The sequence below is a fragment of the Carlito syrichta genome, unplaced genomic scaffold, assembly GCF_000164805.1.
Source record: "Carlito syrichta isolate Samal-C Ts95f unplaced genomic scaffold, Tarsius_syrichta-2.0.1 Scaffold315896, whole genome shotgun sequence".
In the NCBI taxonomy this organism is placed as follows: domain Eukaryota; kingdom Metazoa; phylum Chordata; class Mammalia; order Primates; family Tarsiidae; genus Carlito; species Carlito syrichta.
The window spans coordinates 144,101-161,282 of NW_007259992.1; positions in this window are offsets into that span (position 1 = coordinate 144,101).

Genomic DNA, 17,182 nt, shown 5'->3' on the forward strand with positions numbered 1-17,182 from the left:
CCAACTCAAAAAAAAAAAAAAAAAAGAATAAATACACAATTTTTAAATAAATAAACAAATTCTGGGTTTTGGGGTCATATACATATCATATATACAGGAATCTAAGAAGGAGAAGAGAGAGAGAATGGGGAAGAAAAGCTTATTTATTTATTTATTTATTTTTTAAGTTAGAGTCTTACTCCACCCAGGCTGGAGTGCAGTGGCACGCTCCCAGCCATGTGCAGCTTTTACCTGCTGGGCTCAGGTGATCCTTCTGCCTCAGCCTTCCAAATACCTGGAACTACAGGCATGCATCACCACACCTGGCTAATTTTTTTTTCTTGTAGAAATGAGGTCTCACCAAATTGCCCAGGTTGGTCTTGAGCCTGTGGGCTCAGGCAGTCCTCTCACCTCGGCCTCCCAAAGTGCTGGGGTTATAGGCATGAGCCATCGTGTTCAGCCAGAAAAGCTTATTTTTTTAAAATTGTGGACTGAAAACTTCACAAACTTGGGGAATAATACAGACATCCAAATTTAGAAAGCACAAAGAACAACAAATAAGATAAATCTGACAAGACCCACATTAAGACACATTAGAATCAAATATCCAAAAATTAAAGAGAAAGAGATATTTTTAGAGCACCAAGAGAAAAGTGACCTCTTACATACAAGGGACCCTTCATCAGATTATCAGTGGATCTTTTAGCAGAAACCATGGAGACCAAAAGGGAGTGGAATGTGATATTCAAAGTGCTGAAAGGAAAAAACTGCTAACCACTGCCATATGCAGTAATCTTGTTCTTCAAAAATAAAAGAATGGTAAAGATTTTCTCAGACAAACAAAACATGAGGGAGTTCATCACAATGAATCCTGGCTTATTAGAAATGTTAAAGGGGGAGTTTTCAAGTTGAAATGAAAGAACACTAAACAGAAACAAGAGAGCATAAGAAATTATAAAAATCATTGGTAAAGGTAAATATATGGACATAACAGAATAGTGTATTACATAACAGTGGTTAAATCACTGGTAATTCCAGTATAAAAATCAGGGGAAAAAGTACCAAAATTAACTATAACTACATTTTGTTAATGAATACACAATGTGAATTGATGTAAATTATGATATCAATACATATAAGGGGGCAGAGGGTAAAAGTGTAGAGTTTTTGACTACAAGTGAAGTTTTATCACCTTCAAACGAACTGTTTTAACTATAAGATGTTTTATGTATGCCCCATAATAACAGTAAAAAAATTACCTATAAAAATTACACACACACACACACACACACACACACACACACACACACACGGAACCAAAAAAAAAATACCAAAAATGCCCATAGTGAGACAAAGGAAGATGGCAAAAGAACAAAAGAGAGACAGAAAAACTACAAAAAAAAGCAAAATGACAATAATAAATTCACCCTTAATGATAATTACTTTAAATGGGCCAAGTGTGGTAGCTCACACTTATAATCACAGAGGCCAAGGTAGGTGGACTTCTTGAGCCCAGGAGTTCAAGACTATCCTGGGTAGCATAGCAAAACCTATGGTGGTGTGATGGTGTGCACCTATAGTTCCAGCTACTAAGGATGCTGAGGTAGAAGGATTGCCTGGATTCAAGATGTCGAAACTGCCATGAGCTATGATTGTCATGATCATGCCACTGCACTCCAGCGTGTGTGAGAGAGTGAGAGCCTAATAATAATAATAATAATAATAACTTTAAATGTAAATGAGTTAAACTTCCTGATCAAAAAATAGAGTGGCTGAATATATTTTTAAAAAAACAAGATCAAACTATATATTACCTATGAGAAAAGTATTTTAGATTCAAGTACTCATAATGGCTGCAAATGAAGATACAGAATAAAATATTCCATGCAAATAGCAGCCAAAAGAAAGCAGGGGTGGCTATACTTTACAGTGTAAACTAAGCGTAGAGCTGTAGCTAGAGGTTTTTGAAATTGCATGATAACCACTGATTTGCTCTTCTTTATAAACTCCCAGATGTAAGATCCTAAACTAGGATCATTTCCAATATGACTCTAAGTGACAATAAGTGGTGACTTGCCTCAGATGATTTCCTCACACAGAAATGATACCTATGAGGTTTCTCTTCAGTATAATTCCTCAGATGCTAAGGAAGGTGTCTCCTCTGACCAAAGATTCTCCTCAGGAATTAACTTAAAAGATCATTCTTCCACTGTGTGCAGTGGCTCAGCCTGTAATCCTAGCACTTTGGGAGGCCAAGGCGAGAGGATTGCCTGAGCCCAGGGGCTCAAGATCAGCCTGGGCAACTTGTTGAGACCTCGTCCATACAATAAAAATCACAAAAACTAGCCGGGCATAGTGGCGTGTGTCTGTAGTTACAGCTACTTGGAAGGCTGAGGCAGAAGGATCACCTAAGCCCAGCAGGTTGAGGCTGCGGTGGCTGTGAGCATGCCCCTGCACACCAGCCTGGGTGACAAGAGTAAGACTTCAACTCAAAAAAAAAAAAAAAAATCTTTCCCCAGTATAAGTTATCTGATGTTGCCCAGGGTTTCCACTTGTGAAAATTTTTGCCACATCTTTTACACTCATAGGATTTCTCTTCAGTATGAATTCGTGAATGCTGAGTGATGAATAAACTAAGGCATTCATAAGGTTGTGACTCCTTATGTTGACTTAGGGAAGAGCTTTCATAAAAGGTTCTCCCACATTCTTTTTTTCTTTTAGCTGGAGTCTCACTCCGTTGCCCAGGCTGGAGTGCAGTGGCACACTCCCGATCACCACAACCTTGACCTGCTGGGCTCTGGTGATCCTTCCACCACAGGCTTCCAAGTATCCGGAACTACAGGCATGCACTACCATGCCTGGCTAAGTTTTTTGATTGCTTGTAGAGACGAGGTCTTGCCAAATGACCCGGGTGGGTCTCAAACCCGCAGGCTCAGGCAATCCACTCGCCTCAGCCTCCCAAAGTGCTGCGATGACAGGCTGAGCCCCCGAGCCCAGCCATGTCCCATATTCTTTGCAAAGGGTGTTTCTCCGGTGTGCATCCTGTTATGCCAGAATAAAATAGAGGGGTGAATAAAAAACTTTCTACTGAATTCATAGGTTTCTCACCTGGGTAAACACTCATGTGATGAGGAGTGGAAAAAACCCCCAGCTGTGACAATAGACTTTCCTATAATTTATACTTGAAGGGACTTTCTCCAGAGAGGAAAATCTTATTTTGGATAAAAGCAGAGCTGTCACAAAAGATGCTCCCACAATGTTTTTTTTAAATCCATAAGGCTTCTCTTTAGCATCTATATGGCCTCACATCCCATGTAAAACCTCCTGTACTCACTGAGTTCTGCCCTCTCACAAAAGGTTTCTCCACGTAGGCTTCACTTAAGTGTAAATCCACTGATGCTGAAGACATCAATGTTTGTTCAACTATTTCCCATATTCCTTGCATCTTCCCCGCATATATCATAGAATCTTTACCTGGGTCGTGTGTTTACCATTCATTTACAAATACCTCCTTGGCACTGAGCCATGAGCACCAACGCGTGGATGAGTGCCATCAGGAGGTGTGGGTGGGCCTGTTCTGTGACTGCCTAGCGAATGGTTGCTGACATGACAATGTGGTCTGAGTGCGTGCTTCTGTGCTTGCCAGGCCCGACTGTGAGCATCTGAGAATAGGGCTGTGTCTGATCGTGCTACCTCCATGTATTTCTGGGTCACTTGCCTGAAGTGCATGCACTTAACTATGTGACTGGAGGGACGAGGGTAAGCACTGGTGTGTGTGTGTGGGAGGTGCTGGTTGAGAGCTGGGACTTTGGAGTCAGCCTGTCTGGAGTTCCAGCCTAGCTCCTCCACTTCCTGGCTGTGTGACCTTGGGCAAGTCACCTACCCTTTCTGAGCCTCAGTGCCCTCATCTGAAAATGGGATAATGTTGCCCTATCTCCCAGAGTCACTGTCTGCCACTCATAAATGCTCAACGAACATCAGCTACTACTATTATTTTCCCAGGGTGTGAATGAGAGGTGCCTTGTGGGGTTGTGTGAAGTGAGAGTTATATCTGTGAGCACAACTATGTGTGTGTCCTGCCTGGGAGGGCCTGGCCTCCTTGGCATATAGGTGAAGTCAAGCCTCTCTGAGTCACTCACCTCTAGCTCAAGGCTCACTTTGTACTCCCCCCCCCACTTTTGGGTTACTGACAAGGGGTGTGTGTGTCTGTTTGGGGTCCCTGTGCAGACATGCCCCGCAGTGCAGCCAAACATGCTCAACGTGCACCTGGTGGCCCACACACAGGATGACATGGGCTAAAGCAAGATGGTGGACTAGTACTTATATGGCAATGAGTAGAGGATGGGTCCCAGGGCCCTCCATGGCCCCTCTAATCCCTCTTGGGCCCTGGACACTAGGGTGGGGGCAGTGCCTAGGTCGGGCTCCTGTATCTAGAAATATCCCCCTTGGCTCTGCTGTCCCCTGGGGGGGAAATATATATATATATGTTCATGGCAACTGCAGCCTCAACCTGCTGGCCTCAGGAGGCCCTTCAGCCTCAGCCTTCCAAGTAACTGGAACTACGAGTGCATGCCACCATGCCTAGCTAATTATTTTGACTTATTGTAAAGACAAGGTCTTGCCAAGTTGCCCACCCAGGTCTTGAACTCATGGGCTCAGGCAATCCTCTTACCTCTGCCTCCCAAAGTACTGGGATTACAGGTATGAGCCACTGCGCCTGAATAAATCACTGTGTTTGAGAGACAAAGGGGAGAAATCTAATAAAACAGACTAGACCTTGAAGGATAAAACTGTAAAACTTTACTTAAAGACAGCAAATATCTACTAGAAAAGTAACCCCAAAGGTTATTTTTAAGGTAAAAGAAAAGTGATTTTAAGTGAAAAGTCTGCTGTGATAGATTATTCTTTATCTATATAAGACATGAACAATATCTCCTTGTTGAGTAGAACAATAAAATTACTATGCCTCAATACCAATAAACAGTAGCACCCTTATATTGTTCAAGAGGAATAAGGTAAAGGTACTAATAACACATCTATATTCTGATGTGTTAGACACCTGTGTCTCTCAAACACATGTGCTATAATTTTTAGCTTAAAAACTAATAAATAAAATGAATATACACATTCCAAAATACAATGAAAGTTAACAATATTAATAACCTATACACACCAGGTGTGGTGGTTCACTCCTGTAATCCCAGCACTTTGGGAGATGGAGGCAAGAGGATTGCCTGAGTCCGGGGGTTTGAGACCAGCCTGGGCAACTTGGCGAGATCTCACCTCTACAATAAATCAAGATATTAGTCAGGCGTGGTGGTGCGTGCCTGTGGTCCCAGCTACTTGGAAGGCTGAGGCGAAAGGATCACCTGAGCCCAGCAGGTCAAGGCTATGGTGGCTGTGAGCATGCCAATGCACTCCAGCTTGGGTAACAGAGTGAGACTCCTACTCAAAAAAAAAAAGAAAGAAAGAAAGAAAGAAAAGAAGTAAACTATACACATTTTTAAAAGAATGCACAGGCCGAACTCAGTGGCTCAGCCTGTAAACCCAGCACTTTGGGAGGCCGAGGTGAGTGAATTGCCTGAGCCTGCGGGTTCGAGACCCACCGGGGCAACTTGGCAAGACCTCGTCTCTACAATCAACCAAAAATTAGCTGGGCATGGTAGTGCGCGCCTGTAGTTCTGGCTACTTGGAAGGCTGAGATGATGGAAGGATCGCCAGAGCCCAGCAGGTCGGGGCTGCAGTGGCCAGGAGCGTGCTACTGCACTTCAGTCTGGGCAACAGAGTGAAACTCCAACAAGAAAGAAAGAAAGAAAGAAAGAGAGAAAGAGAGAAAGAAAGAGAAAGAAAGAAAGAAGGAAAGAAAGGAAGGAAGGAAGGAAGGAAGGAAGGAAGGAAGGAAGGAAGAAAGAAAGAAAGAAAGAAAGAAAGAAAGAAAGAAAGAAAGAAAGAAAGAAAGAAAGAAAGACACCATAGCCAGGCTTGTAATCCCAGCACTTTGGGAGAGGCCGAGGCGAGAGAATTGCTTGAGCTCGCGGATTCAAGACCAGCCCGGGCAACTTGGTGAAATCTCATGCCTACAATAAATTAAAAAAAAAAATTAACCAGGCATGCTGGCACGCGTCTGTAGTTCCAGCTACTTGGAAGGCTGAGGCAGAATGATCGCCAGAGCCCAGTAGGCTGACACTGGGGTGGCCATGAGTGTGCCACTGCACTCCAGCCTGGGCAACGAAGTGAGACTCCAACTCAAAAAAAAAAAAAAAAGAAAGCACGAGAAACAGAACTGAAGAAAATAATATTAGCACAAAATAAGAAGATGCATTTAAGCCCAGATATATCTTTCACATGAAAAATATGAAATAAATGCTTGAATTAGTAGTCAGTAATTTTTGATGAGTTAAAAAAATTCAGTAGCAATTAGTAAGTTACACATCTAAGATATGTCATTGAAATATATGAAATATAGTTATCTGGCAGGGGAGATACCAAGATTACGAAGGTTGTTTTCCCAGGGTGAGGCTTATCCATTGTACTCCAGATGTGCTGACCCCTGCTATTTCCCCAAATGTGGAAAACTCGACTGCATAGTTTGTGGTAGTGGGGGACTGTTTGCACTCTCCCCTGTTAAAAAAAAAAAGAAATGTAAATCTAAAAAATCTATACCTGTAGTTATTAAACATAAACACACAAAAATATGACAAATAGAAGAAAGAAAACATCAGCAAAAAAATACTTTACAATTTATATAAAGTTTTATCAATTCAATTTAAAAAACAATTAATGTATAATGAAACAAAGAGTTAATATGTAGACAAACCAGTATACTTTAATATTCATTATCTCAGTAATGATTTTAAAAAGGCAGGTATAGCTGGGTGCAGTGGCTCGCATCTATAATCCCAGCACTTTGGAAGTCTCAGGCGATAAGATTGCTTGAACCCAGGAGTTGGAGACCAGCCTGGACAACATAGTGAGACCTCATTTCTAAAAAAAAAAAAAAAAAAAAAAAAAAAAGCCAGGTGTGGTAGCGTGCACCTGTAGTCCCAGCAACTCAGGAAGCTGAGGCAGAAAAATCTGCTGTGAGCCATGATCGTGCCACTGCACTCCAGACTGGGTGACAGAGTGAGACTCGACTCAGTATAAAAATTCGCATTGGAAACAAAAAAGAGCACAAATAGTCAAAACAATCCTCAGCAAAATAAGCAAAGCGAGGTATCACACTTCCAGACTTCACACTTTATTACAAGGCCACAGTAACCAAGATGGCCTGGTACTGGTACAGGATTAGGCACATATATCAATGGAACAGGACAGATATTCTAGATGTAAAAACACAGTCTCTCAACCAACTCATCTTCGACAAAGCCACCAATACCAATTATTGAGGAAAGGAGACCATATTTAGCAACTGGTGCTGGGACAACCAGCTAACCACATGCAGAAGAATGAAACTGGACCCCTACCTATCACCATATACAAAAATCAACTCCAAATGGGTCAAAGACCTAAACATAAAACCTCAAACTATAAGAATCCTAGAAGAAAACATAGAAAACACCCTTATGCACATCAGAGTAGGGAACAAATTCTTGACCAAGTCTCCCATAGCGAATGCCATAAAAGCTAAGATAGACAAGCAGAACCTCATCAAACTGAAAAAGTTCTGCACAACAAAATAAATCATTAAGAGAATAAAGAGACAACCCACAGGATGGGAAAAAATATTTTGAAATTATGCTTCTGACAAAGGCCTAACATCCAGGATCTACAAGGAACTCAAACAAAGTGAAAGGAAAAAAACCAAATGACTCCATTAAAAAGTGGTCAAAAAGGCCGGGCATGGTGGCTCATGCTTATAATCCCAGCACTTTGGGAGGCTGAGGTGAGAGGATTGCCTGAGCCCACGGGTTCGAGTCCAGCCTGGGCAACTTGGTGAGATCCCATCTCTACAATAAATAAAAAAATTAGCTGGGTGTGGTGGCATGTGCCTGTAGGTCTAGCTCCTTGGAAAGCTGAGGCAGAAGGATCGTCTGAGCCCAGCAGGTCGAGGCTGCAGTGGCAGGAAGCATACCACTGCCCTCCAGCCTGGGTGTCAGAGTGAGACTCCTACTCAAAAAAATAAAATAAAATAAAGAGTGGGCAAAGGACATAAGGAGACACTTCTAAAAAGATAACCCACAAGCAACCAACAGACATGAAAAAATGCTCAGTCTCTCTAATCCTCAGAGAAATGCATATCAAAGTTACAATGAGATACCACCTAACTCCAGTAAGGATGGTTATCACTAATAAATAAAAAAACAACAGATGCTGGCACTCCAGTCTGGGTGACAGAGTGAGACTCCAACTCAAAAAAAGAAAAAAAACTATTTGAAAAACACATATCTGACAAAGGACTAGCATTCAGAACATTAAAAAAGAAAGAAAACCTCCACATTTTTGCAATTCAGTGTAGAAATAAGGTAAAAATGGAAAAAAGATTTGGACAAATAACTGAAGATATATCAATTAACAGTGTAGAGATGCTCAATATCATTAGTCATTTTGGAAATGCAACTTAAAGCCAACTACACACCTTCTAGAATTAGTGAAATTTTATTTTATTTTTGAGTTGGAGTCTCACTCTATCGCCAGGGCTGGAGTGCAGTGGCACATTCATGGCCCCCGAAGCCTTGACGCCTCAGCTTCCAAGTAGCTGGAACTACAGGCACACATTACCATGCCTGGCTACTTTTTTTGATTTATTGTGGAGACGAGGTCTCGCCAAGTTGCCTAGGCTGGTCTTAAACCCATGGGCTCAGGCAATCCTCTCACCTTGGCCTCCCAAATTGCTGGTATTATAGGCATGAGCCACTGCACCCAGCCCATAATTAGTTAAATTTTAAAAACACAATACTGACTGGGCATGGTGGCTCACACCTGTAATCCTAGGAGTTTGGGAGGTGGAGGCGAGAGGATTACCTGAGCTCAGGGGTTTGAGACTTTCCTGAGCAACATGGCAAGCTCTTGTCTCTACAATAAATCAAAAAATTAGCCAGGTGTGATAGCACATGCCTGTGGTTCCAGCTCCTTAGGCAGGGGCAGAAGGATCACCTGAGCCCAGCAGGTTGAGGCTGCGGCAGCCATGAGCTTGCCACTGCACTCCAGCCTGGGCGACAGAGCAAGACTCGGACTCAAAACAAACAACAAACAAAAACCGGACAATATCAGGTACTGACGAAGATACGGAACAACTGGAAAGCCCCTACATTGTTGGTGAGAATACATAATAGCACAGCCATTTTGGAAAACAATTTGGCAGCTTCTCTCATATGTAAGTGTACACATACCATGACACAGCAATTCTGCTCATACTCATTTACAGAAGATAAGTTAAAATGTTTCCTTCCAAATATCTGTAGCAAACATTCATGGCAGTATTACTTACAAAAGTAAAAAACTTGGAAAACTGTCCATGAGTGGGTGAATAGATAAATTGTAGCATACCCTTAAAATAAACCACCTCTCTATATAAAGAAGAAACACTATGAAATAAAATAAATAAATCTCAAAATCATACGCCAGGTGACAATACCTCCAGAAGAGATCACAGAGTGTATTATTCCAGTCACTTAACATTCTAAAAAGAGGCAACAAGAGAGGAAAGAAAATTAACTGAGTGGACTTTAATGCTGACATTTAGGAGAGTTGTTTGACTATATAAAGAAACATTTTGGGGTGCCAGAAATATTTCACAGTTTGATGGTAGTATTGGTCATAAAACTGCATATGTATTCATAAAAGTTCATCAAATAATATCTTTAACAGAAATTATCATTGAGTAAAACAACTTCAATATTTTTTAAATTGGGAGAAATATTTAAACTTTAAGATAATTCAGGCCAGGCGCAATGGCACAAGTCTGTAATCCCAGCACTTTGGGAGGCTGAAGTGAGAGGATTGCCTGACCCCAAGGGTTCAAGACCAGCCTGGGCAACTTCGTGAGACCTCATCTCTACAATAAATTTTAAAAATAGCTGGGCATGGTGGCATGTGCCTGTAGTTCCTGCTACTTGGAAGGCTAAGGCGGAAGGATAGCCAGAGCCCAGCAGGTCGAGGCTGTGGTGGCTGTGAACATGCCACCATCCTCCAGCCTGGGTGACAGAGTGAGACTCCAACTGAAAAAAAAAAAAAAAAAGATAATTCAATGATACTCCTCTACATCTGTCCAAAAGAAACAAAACTTTGAATTTCTTTTTTTACAAGGTGAAAACATGGGGGGAGGTGTCAATTTAGGTAAAATAATCATACATCTGGCATGTCATTTTTATAGACTGAAAATATTGGTATCTCAAAGAAAAAGTTGTAAAGAACCACTTGGGGGCTAGCACAGAACTCATGAGGAGACACTGGGTGGCCACAATTTAGGAAGACTAACACAGAAAACTTCATCAGACCTTCCTTTAATTGGTTAGAGTAAGCGATTTTCTGAAAAGGTGATGACAAGACCAAAAAATACTAGGCACCTGAGTAGCTGCATGCTTCGAGGATTTTAGTTTACTGTGAAGGGGTGGGCAGAGGTTTGTGGGGTGGTAGAGATGAGGGGTTCAGTTTTTTCCAGATTTCCCAAAAACCTGAATCAGCTCAGAAATGTAGAGTTTGTGATCAATCTAGGTCTAGAACCTTGTATGGCGAGTCCCTCAAAATGGGGCAAAAGAGGGAGGAGTTATTTCAGAAAATGAGTTTAAAGTAATAATCCACAAAAATGAGAGAGGAAACAAAGGGAAAATTGGGTGCGTATTAATGGAAAGAAAATGTGGAAACATAACATCTTACTTTCAATAATTGTTGGCAGAGATTACTGGAGTACAGGGAGTTTATCTGAGAAATGACTCAGTATGGACAGGAGTTAAAGCAGGGCAGGGAAACGATGAGGTGGGAATGGAATACCCAAGTTTCCATTAGTGAACAGGCTGGCACTGGGCAGATCTGACTTCATCCTGCTAGGTGTCATTTGATCAGATTTGTGGGAAGACAGGCACATGGAGCAAAACAGTGTTAGCTACAGAACCTTCCAGGCAAGACTCTAATTTATTTGTGTCTACACTGTGATTGAATCTTCAGGATAATGGTCAGCCACAATGTTGGTATGTGAAGAAGCTGATACACTGTGATAATGGTGTCAGCAGAGGACCTGTTAGCAGGAAAGTTAATCCCATATCCAAAAATAGAGTCAATCCCAGTAAGTCTGAACCCATACTCCCTCTAGGAGGAAAAAGGTATGTGAACAATATGTCAACAAGTAGCTGGTTGGTCCCTGTAGAGATTTTATCATATGACAGACATCTTAGTGTTGGTCATTTTAACTGGCAAGTTAGGAAAGGGACTATTGTAGTCATGATAAGAGAGATGCCATGTGACTGGGCCCATTTAAAACCTCCATTCCTTGTCATGTGGTACATGTGAACATGAAATAGCTAATAAAATATGTAAAATAATTGCACTAGCATGCTTGACATAAGTAACCTCATTTTGTTAAAATCCTCCATCTTAGCTGTCAGCCTGACCTAAAAATGAACCCCCCAGTGTGTATGTGTGATCGTTGTAACATTCCCATGACCACAGATCCGCAACCTTGTTCCCCTGAGCTGTTCACGCTGATCATTTGAAAACTCCCTAGCCACAAGTTTGGTGTAATTGTATGCCTTGTTAACTGAAATCCAAGAGACAGTTCCTTTTGTTTTTAGTTCCTTGTACCCTCACCCCCTGCTATGCAACCCACTTGCGGATTTTGCCTTTATCAGCTTCTTGCTGATCCCACTCAGTGTCGAGAGCTTTCTTGGCATGAGCCTACTCTTGACTGTGAGCTATTAAAGGACTCAAAATTCAAACCCAGTGTGCTGGTAATTCTCCTTTCTTTTGGTTAGGCTATAATAAAAGAAAAATAAGTAAAAATCTTCCATTTCTCCATCGGGCATGATGACTTGTACTTGTAATCCCAGCACTTTGGGAGGTGGAGGTGAGAGGATTGTCTGAGTCCAGGTGTTTGAGACTAGCCTGGGCAACTTGGCAAGATCTCATCTCTACAAAAAGTCAAAAATTAGCTGGGTGTGGTGGCGCATGCCTGTGGTTCCAGCTACTTGGAAGGGCTGAAGTGGAAGGAGCACCTGAGCCCAGCAGGTTAAGGCTGTGGTGGCTGTGAGCGTGCCACTGCACACCAGCCTGGGCAACAGAGTAAGACTTCTACTAAAAAACAAAAAACCTCCATTCCCAAAACCGTGGTGCCTGTGTTTATATCCCTAGAGTGCAAAGACTGAGAAGGCTAAGGACTGAGCTTGGTTAACTTCAACTCCTCAACTACTGTGCTCCCTTTTGCTCCCATTCTGCATTGGGTGTCTTTTTTTTTTTTTTGAGTTGGAGTCTCACTCTGTCACTCAGGCTGGAGGGTAGCAGCATGCTTCCAGTCACTGCAGCCTCGACCTGCGGGGCTCCGGCGATCCTTCCACCTCAGCCTTCCAAGTAGCTGGAACTAAAGGCACACGCCACCATGCCTGGCTAATTTTTTTTGAAATTGTAGAAATGAGGTCTCGCCAAGTTGCCCAGGCTGGTCTCGAACCCGTGGGTTCAGGCAATCCTCTCACTTCGGCCTTCCAAAGTGCTGGGATTACAGGGTGCGTGCCTGTAGTCCCAGCTACTTGGGAGGCTGAGGCAGAAAGAACACCTGAGCCTAGCAGGTAGAGGCTGCGGTGGCCGTGAGTGTGCCACTGCACTCCAGCCTGGGCGATGAAATGAGACTCTGATTCACAAAAAGAAAAAGAAAAAAAAAAACAAAACACATCTGTAAATAAGGCCTATCTACAACACAGCAGTTCAAATGGAAGATTTCTCATTTAAAACGCACAGAGACCAGAAGCAAGTGGTACTGAGGCAAGACAGCCAGCATAGCTTAGATATAGACAATGAGTTTCTCACGGGTAGGTTTAGATAATTTAGTAAACCAGATTGTTAGGCATCTAGGCACTGTCTTCTTGGGACATAACTTTTCTAAACAACTACATACTTACTGAAACTCAGGCCCAGTCTTGGAATATGGGGCAGCTGGCAACACTATAAAGCCTGAAAACAGGACACTAGAGAGTTACTGGAGACATTGGGGCATAGTGTTCCAACAGAAAACATAATTAAAGAGCAACTTTCCTATTATCTCAAAAGTTCCTCAAGAACCAGGCAAAACTCAGAAGTAAAATGATAAGAATCAAAACTTGTGATGAAAGTTTAGCTTAGAAATAAGTTGCTTACCCATCATTTTGAAAATATATAAGCCGGGCTCGGTGGTTTAGCCTGTAATCCCGCGCTTTGGGAGGCTGCGGTGAGTGGATTGCCTGAGCCCGCGGGTTCGAGACCCGCCTGGGCAGCGAGACCTCATCTCTACAATAAATCAAAAAATCAGCCAGGCGTGGTAGCGCATGCCTGTAATTCCGGCTATTCGGAAGGCTGAGGTGGAAGGATCGCTGGAGCCCAGCAGGCGAGGCTGCGGTGGCCGGGAGCGGCCACTGCACTCCAGTCTGGGCGACAGAGTGAGACTCCAACTCAAAAAAAAAAAAAAAAAGAAAATATATAAGGCAGTCTACTAACAGAAAGAGGTGTGTCCTTTTCCTTAAGCACACCTTTGTTCTCTCTTGAATGTGTCTTTTTCTTTGTTCTAATAAACATTAACCCTCTTTTTGTAACTCACACTGAAATTCCTTTCTGTGTGAATTAAGGATTTACAGAACAACTATACCCCAGGCCACCCAGCATCAGGACCGCTTTGGGGGCAATTCCATATACAAATATGACCAGATGGAACACTCATGATTTTAGGGTCAAAATTTCTCAACAAAACACTAGCAAATGGAATTATATAAAAAATTATATTCCATGGCCTGGTGGCATTTACAGCGGGGAGGTAAGGCTGGTTAACATTCAAAAATCAGTCAAAGCAATCCTTTATAGTGAGCTCAAGAAGAAAAATCACATGCTCATATCAAATGAAGGAAAAAGAAGAGCACCTGGCAATATTAAATGCCCGTTCAAAATAATAGCTCTCAGCAACTTAAAAGGGAAAATTTCTAAACTAGACCAAGAAAATCTATATTAAAACCTACAACTATCATAATTAATGGTCAATACTGTGTGCTTTCCCCAAACATCAAGAACAGGGCAAGTATGTCCTCTTTCATCACTTCTATTCAACATCATGCTGGAGCCCAGCAGGTCGAGGCTGTGGTGGCCGGGAGCAGCCACTGCACTCCAGTCTGGGCGACAGAGTGAAACTCCAACTCAAAAAGAAAAAAAAAAAATTAATTACTACATGTTTATTTATTGCAGAATTGTTCACTATAGCAAAAACATGGAACCAACTGCGCTGCCCATCAAAAGAGGACTGGATAAAAAAACATGGTACATATACACAATGGAATATTACACAGTCATAAAGAATGACAAAATCATGAATTTCACAGCAACTTGAATGGATTTAGAGTTTATAATACTGAGTGATCTATCACAGAAACAAAGAACATACCACATGTTCTCACTCATAAGTGAACCTTTAACAATTGTTGTAATACTATAAGAAAAGGATTGGCAGTGGCGGGAAACTGCTGGGGGGGCAGGAGCTGGATTGGCAGTAGAGGGAATCTGGGGAGGGGTGGCATACCTCACCAACAAGGGTGCCTACACAATGAATAGCAATAACCCTGAATTGTACCCCACGTCTTTAAAATAGAAATTTTAAAAAATTAATTACATGTCTGTATAGTAGCAAGCATCATGTGCAAATTGAAAAGAAAAACTCAATACTACAACTCATGCTGGTAATCCCAGTGCTTTGGGAGACCAAAGCAAAAGGATTGTTTGAAACCAGGAGTTTGAGACCAGCTTAGGCAACATAGTGACAACCTGTCTCTACAAAAAATTTTAAAAATTAGCCAGACATGGTGGTGCACACCTGTAATCCCAGCTATTCAGGAGGCTAAGGAGGGAGAATCACTTGACCCTAGGAGTTCAAGGTTGCAGTGAGCTATGATCACACTACTGCACTCTAGCCTAGGCAGCACAGTGAGACTCTGTTTAAAACAAAACAACTCAATATCACATATAATAATCCCCTTCATTGGGCACGGTGGCTCATGCCTGTAATCCCAGCACTTTGGGAGGCAGAGGCAAGAGGATTTCCTGAGTCCAGGGGTTTGAGACTAGCGTGGGCAACTTGGCAAGAGCTCATCTCTACAATAAATCAAAAAATAACCAGGCATGGTGGCGCACACCTGTAGTTTTAGCTGTTTGGGAGACTGAGGCAGAAGGATTGCCTGAACCTAGCAGGTCAAGGTTGAAGTAGCTGTGAGCATGTCACTGCACTTCAGTCTTGGCTACAGAGTGAGACTCCAACTCAAAAGAAGAAAATAATAATCCCCTTCAGAAGTGTCTAGAAAAAAAAAAATCTAACAAAATGTACAGAACCTATAAGCTTAAAATTACAAAATTACAAAATTACCCTTATGAAATTACTCAAAGAGAATCTCAATAAAGAAGGGATATATCACATTCGTGGACTGGAAGACGCAATATAATAAAGATGTTAATTCTCACCAAAATGATCTTTCGGGAATTTCTATCAAAATTCCAGCAAGACATTCTGTTAATAGAGACAAGCATGTGATGAAATTAAGATGAAAATTCAAAGGAAAAAATTGATATAGAAAGCTATACCCATCTTTTTTTTTTTTTTTTGCGTTGGAGTCTCATTCTGTCACCCAGGCTGCAGTGCAGAGGCACAGTCACCGCCACCCTAGTGTCAACCTGCTGGGCCCTGGCGATCCTTCCGCCTCAGCCATCCAAGTAGCCAGAACTACAGGCGCGCGCCACCACACCCGACTAATTTTTTTTTAATTTTTAAAAAAATTTCTTATCGTAGAGACAAGGTCTCACCAACTTGCCCGAGCTGGTCTCGAACCTGCGGGCTCAGGCAGTTCACTCGCCTCGGTCTCCCAAAGTGCTGGGATGACAGGCTGAGCCACCGAGCCGGCCGGCTAGGGTTTTTGTTTTTGTTTTTTAAAGGAATAGCTTGGTTGGCAGGGGTTGAGAGAATGGGAGTTGAATGCTTGGAGATGGTATCATGGGGGATTAGAAATCGTCTTTGGAGGGTGAGGAGCTGGGGGAGCCGAGCCGGGCGGGTGGGCCCCTGATGCAGCCTGGAGGCCTGCGTTTGCCACGGCCTTATCTCGGACGCCCAGGCGCCCAGGCCGCCCACGGACCCCGGGCTCCTGTCCTTTCCCTCCCGGCGCTCGCCACCGCCTCCCGGAGATGCGCAGTAGAGGGTTTGGGGTGCGAGGTGGCTTTGGCGAAAGAGAAGAAAGGAAGGGAGGAAGGGAGGGAGAAAGGAAGGAAGAGCTATAATGAAAATAATAAATTCGCAAAGTAGCAACTAAAGATCCGAGCCCGAAGAGCGCTCTCCTTAGCGGGTTCAAATCCCGCAGTTGCCTTGGGACCAGCCGCGTCGTCAAAGGCGAGCAGGGAGTCTTTTGTCTTGGCGACCGCTGCGTCCAGGGAGAAGCCCACCCGGACCAAAGCTTGGGGCTAGCGGGCGGGAGCGAGGGTGAGAAAAAAAGAAAGAAAAGAAAAAAAAGAAACTGTCTCATGCTGCAGAGCCAATTTCTGGGAAGGGGGGCATCACAGGACCCACGGAGTCAGCTACCTGGTATGTGGTCCGGGTCTGAGTGAGACCTCAAGTCCAAAAAACAATAGTGCAAAGTCCAAAAATCATCTCAAACACCTTTTTAGGTTTTTATAAAAGATGGGCTGTGTATAAAGCTATTCCGATGATCTTTGGCTACTTAACCCTGGGCATCAAGTCATTAGAGGTATCCAGGAGGTGGGGTCCCTGATTATAGCTGCTCCCCCTCTTCAGTCCATCAAACTTTAGAATGCCATCAAGGAAATCTGTATGACCTTACACTTATAGTTTAAGGTAACATAAAGCTGCTTCCCCACTTTGTCCCTGAGATAATTACTATTAAAGTGAAAGCAAGGCTGGGAGAGGTGGCTCACGCCTATAACCCCATCACTTTGGGAGACAAAGGCGAGAGAATTGCCTGAGCCCACAGGTTCAAGACCCACCTGCGCAACTTGGTGAGACCTCATCTCTACAATAAATCAAAAAATTAGCCAGGCGTGGTGGTGC